The following is a 5,659-nucleotide window of genomic DNA, read 5'->3' as shown; positions in this document are numbered from 1 at the left end:
CATTATCTGATGTGCGCAATGCAGCTTGGTTACCTTAATTAACAATATACCTCATTCAGCATCTTGACCAGAGACCCATGTCGACGCCTGCGACTGCGTCCCGCTCGCGACGGTACTCGACTACTAGTGCTAACAGACTGCCATTCGCAACTGAACTCGACTACTGCTACCGACAGAGTGCAACAGACAACTACTGCACTACCGACAGACTACCCACAGACTACTGCTCGCAACACTCGCGCGGTCAAGCGCAGACTAGGAACGACAAATAGCTCTCTGGTCAGAGACTCTGCAATGCCTCGCCATCGCCGCCACACAACATACGTGTGTCAAGGTACACATTTGTCAAAAAACATAAAATGATGCCCTTCATCCCGGGTTCGAGTCCGAGTCGGGGCACATATTTTCACCTGTCCCCGTTGATATGTATCGACGCCCCATAACAACTGAAGGTATTAATATAAAACTGTTTATTTGTTTGAGGAAGAAACTGATAACTTCTTGGACGCAATGAATTTATTTCGAGTTAGATTTCGTACTAAAAAGATCTTTTAGTTTTTAAAAAAGATATTCTCATATTTTCTTTCTAAAACCAGCACTCCAGTCTTCGCATGAAACACATACACACACACACACACACACACACACACACACACACACACACACGGACATAGACACAGAAAGAGAGAACGAGAGAGAGTATGGGAACCGATTACTAACACTATAAGGGCTGTCAGAAATGTCATTGGACGAGGTGACGATCTTCCTGGAACATTTACTAAATAAACAGTATCACAATGCCGAGAAATCATGTATCACCACAGAGAATTTCTCTGAAAATATTGTGTGAATCCGAGAAAATAGGTGCCAGGAATTATCCGGAAATCTTTATCATAGGGTCGCTAAGTTAAAGTTTTTATGGTGCTGTTAAGTCTGCGCTACCGCATAAATACATTCGTCACCCTCCTGACAGCTTTTATAACGTCTAGATACTTCGCAACACCTGGTAACACTGGTTTCCGCAGGGAACTGTCATACAACCTGAAACACGGTTTTTTTTATCCGGCCAAGTCATTTATCTTTGGACCTTTACGGACTCGTAAAATGTTAGTAATGACCTCACACAAATTACACGGAAAAAAATGTAACGTTAGCACACCACTTATTCCTGATGTCGTGCCAGTAATGTAGTTCATATATAATTAAATACGACTGTACTGGATAAATCAAATTAGTTTATCAGATGTAATGTCTGTCGCTCAGACGTCACGCCACACTTTGCTGCCCCCAACACCGCACTTTTCCGGAAAAGTGATTGTATTAACTCTCCCTACTAGTTCCAGATGATGGGTGAGAAGGAGTTTTTATTATTTTATATGGTGGCAAAGATGTGCCTTCTGTTTGGTTTGAGGCCGCCCGCGTTGACTTCCTCTTCAGCACAGAGTAGCATTTGTATCCAACGTCTTCCACTATTTCTTGGATAAACTGTAATTTCAGTCTTCCCTTACAGTTTTAGCTCCTTCTAGTACCATGCAAGTTATTCGCTGACGGCTTAACATATCTCCTATCATCCTGTCTCTTTCCTGATATTTCTTTCCTCAGTGATTCTGAAAAAAATATATCTCGTTTTTTTCAGACCACATTATTTGCATCAAGCTTCTACGGACCACACTTCAGACCTTCGATTATCTGCTTTGTAAAACGTTCAAAAATTTGTTCCCCAATGGTACATTTTCAGAAATTTATTTCTCAAAAAAGGCGTATGTCTTGTAAGAGTACAATTCTTTTACGAGGAATGCCTTTTTTCCCTGTGTTAGTCAGCATCCTCCATCCTCCATGTTTCATCCGTCATGAGATATTCTGCTTCTAAGGTAGCAGGAACCCATCATTTTATATATTATTTGGTACCTGACTTTTAATGTGACGTTTCTCTTTCCATCTACCTGTTCCCTCTTAGGCGTTTAATTTCTCTTGGACTATTAACGTTGACAGGATTCCTTCTAATTTCATCGAAGGTTATTTTGACTTTTCTATATGGCGAATTTGTCGATGTGACGTTTCGTTTTCGATTTCATCACATTTTCCCTGCTGCCATTTCGTATCAGTTTCGCTGCGTTTAATATTCATTTCGTTCGTAGAAGAATTATATTGTTGTATTCTCTTACTTCTTATCAAAATTTTTGTTCCACCTTCTTTCATCGGTCTACTAAGATATTTCGTCCGTCCTCAAGGTTTCTTCTCGTTTGCCTTCCGTGTATCTGTATTTGTCTCACCAACCTACCTGATTGCACTCGTTATAGATCTTTATTCCCTTTCAACGAAATTGGTGGCCGAGCGGTTAAAGGCGCTACAGTCTGGAACCGCAGGACCGCTACGTCGCAGGTTCGAATCCTGCCTCGGGCATGGATGTGTGTGATGTCCTTAGGTTGGTTAGGTTTAAGTAGTTCTAAGTTCTAGGGGACTTATGACCACAGCAGTTGAGTCCCATAGAGCTCAGAGCCATTTGAACCATCAACGAAATTGCTACTGTGGACACACTGTCGCGTTCTTTTTAGCCCGAGAGGACTTCAAATGCACACCGTCATTCATCAGTAATCATCCCATTTTCACAATCATCGATCGTGATGGTTCTGTTAAACGCCAACTAATTTTTCTACATTAAAAAACTGTGATATGAGGCTCTATCTGCTTCTGAGCAAGGTTTACAAGTCAATGTTTGATCCGGGAATCTCTGTGTGATCATGATGTCATCCAATCGATATCTTCCTATTTCTCCAGTCCTTTTCCTTGAATACCTGCTGCTCTTGTCATTCTGGAACAGAGCATTCGCTACTACTAACTGAAATTTATTCCAGAGCTCAAGAACTATTTCTCCCTTCTCATTGCTGCAACCGAGCTTGCATTTTCCCGTACTTCTGGCCTGTATTCCAATCCTACTCTAAGTACTGGGCCTCCATGCTCATCCTCAAATATTATGTCTCCATCCTCGTCGACTAATGTTGGGTGTCTAGGAATCCTGTGTACTCACTTCGCTAGACAAACAGTCAACAAAGTCGTATTGATGAGTTGTATTACAAAATGAAATTTTCAGTACTTTTCAATACTTAACGACATAGATGTGTCGCAAGCAAAGGGCGACGTACAATGTAAGCAATTTTCTGCAGTATAAACTATTCCAAGTCTGAGCTACATAGAGTGTACAAGCGAAGTAATGAGCGTTGACGCTTCAATGCAAGTCGCTGGTGTTGAAGTTACTATTCAACTGAGGCGTCGCCAGTCGGTCGCGGCGCTTATGTCCTCTTCACATAGGGGCCGCTGCTGTCGCGTTGCCGTGCTGGAGAGGGGTCGATCCGCGGGCTATTGGCTGACGTCTTCTCACAGCCTTCTCATCTCTTTCGTTCCTTACTGGCGTGCCGGCGCTTGTTACAATATGTTTCCGATTACCCATCGCTCTGCATACTGAATTATCCATTAATGCCCTTGCATACCTTCTCTTTGCCTTACTGCTCGCTAGTGACGTCCTCATTTATATCTAGCGTTGGTCTTCTGTCAGTTCTGAAAAGAATAATCTTACATTTAACTGTTTAGTTACCCATTATCCCTATCTTCTTTTTCATAACGAACCTTATTCCCATTGTACCATCTTCTTCTGCTCCTGATAATACCATATATCGATTCGGGATGAAATTTTTATCGACTTCCTATGTCCCTTCACTGTTTCCTCCTACAAAAAAAAATGGCTCTGAGCACTATGCGACTTAACTTCTGAGGTCATCAGTCACCTAGAACTTAGAACTAATTAATCCCATATAACCTAAGGACATCACAAACATCCATGCCCGAGGCAGGATTCGAACCTGCGACCGTAGCGGTCGCTCGGTTCCAGACTGTAGCGCCTAGAACCTCACAGCCACTCCGGCCGGCTTTCCTCCTGCACTTTTAGACTTCTTCATTTCTCTTATCATATTTTTTAGCTTCCCTAACATATCAAGACTTCCGACGTTCTGCTCTCGGACTCGTAGAATGTTGCCCTTTTAGTTGCTTCTCCATCTTTTTCTCATAGTCACTTCTCCATTGGCAGTCCTCTCCTAGGATCCAAATAGGAGACTAGTTAGTAATTTTTTGCTAATGGAGAAATTTTCAGTTGCACGCTAGATTTCTAGTATATACGTTCCATTGCATTTTGAATCTTCATGCAGTTGACCATTGCATATTTTACTGTCTTTACAGCCAGCTTCCCACCGCAAGGACAAGACTGTCTCCACGATCTCTTTTCTTTCCTCCCCGCACCCTCTTTTACTAGGACGTTGCAGTATAAGGGTGACTCGCTACATTGAAATTCTTCGACAAGCACTTATAATTACTTCATTCCATTCTCAGTAAGAGGTGGGAGCGAATTAATAGATGAGTAAGAATAATTTGGGCACAGCGGAGCAGGAAAGAGAGATGTAAGAGTATAGCAGGGCACCTGGAAGGGAAGCAGGCATTTAGCGCCACTTATAGACCACAACACTTTACACTATCTCCATAACTGGAATAAATATAAGTAAAAACATTACTGAATCAGTGTGGACTTTCGGTTCGACTACGTCACAAGGAGAAGAAGGAGAATAAGAAGAAGAAGAAGAAGAAGATGATGATGATGATGAATTTTGCTAAACCAGTATTCCATAAGTTTTTATAATACACTTCTTTTTGCAAAAAATGTATGACCTAGCTGTAATGGTTTACAATATAGCTAAGTTTTTAGGCTCCTGATGATGAGCAATTAATCTGTTGAAACCGGTAAAGGGAGAAAGGAACATCCTATTATAGCTGTGTTTTTCAGACTAAACATGCAATAAGCGAGGTCTGATTTTGGCATTGGCGAAAAGAATAGCTACACGATTTCTTGGATCATTGGAATTCCGTACATGTGAATACGTTGATGTTTAACAAAGGATGCCTGTGTGAGGGGTATAGAGTGTGCTTAGTCAAATGCTACAGTGATATTTACCAGGGAAACTATGAAGAAAAATTATGAAATTGTGGTAGAGATGTTAAAAATTTGTGGTATTATAATATAAAAAAACACACCAAGGTTTACGAACACTTGAGGAATGGTGATACGTTCTAAAGAAGCTAATATATCCTTGCCCTTAAGAGTGCTAGAATATATCACGAAAGAATGGCGGCAGAACATGGAACAATCTTTCAGGAAAAATGATTAGTCAGATATTGCCAAACAAGTAAACTAAATCACGGCGTTGTTGTTTATCAATGAAAACGCTATTTCTTCGTTATGTCATGTAGTGTATCTTTTAACTACGTGTCATTGATGGAACTATGTATTTGGTACTTTTTTTGCTTGTTTATGACAAGGCTTAAATGTGGGCAATCAAATTATATGATTAGATACTATAGTGTCAGATCGTATTATATCGGAGTGAATAAATACTATAATTTAGCGTGGATGAAAGGAATTAGCTAAGTCCTAAAATCCCTATTTTTCTAAAATCGATTATTTTTCTGTTTTGGTACCTCACGAAAGTTTGCGAAATCTCACACATACAGCGTGGGATATCACAGTTAAAAGTGAAATGTGACACGGGTACGGCTTAAAATAGCAGAAACAAAATCGTTCTTATAAATATGGGCCAACGACCGAGACGTTTGTAAG

This window comes from Schistocerca serialis, chromosome 9 (genome assembly GCF_023864345.2).
Source record: "Schistocerca serialis cubense isolate TAMUIC-IGC-003099 chromosome 9, iqSchSeri2.2, whole genome shotgun sequence".
Lineage (NCBI taxonomy): Eukaryota > Metazoa > Arthropoda > Insecta > Orthoptera > Acrididae > Schistocerca > Schistocerca serialis.
Note: the sequence above shows the minus strand (reverse complement) of the source record.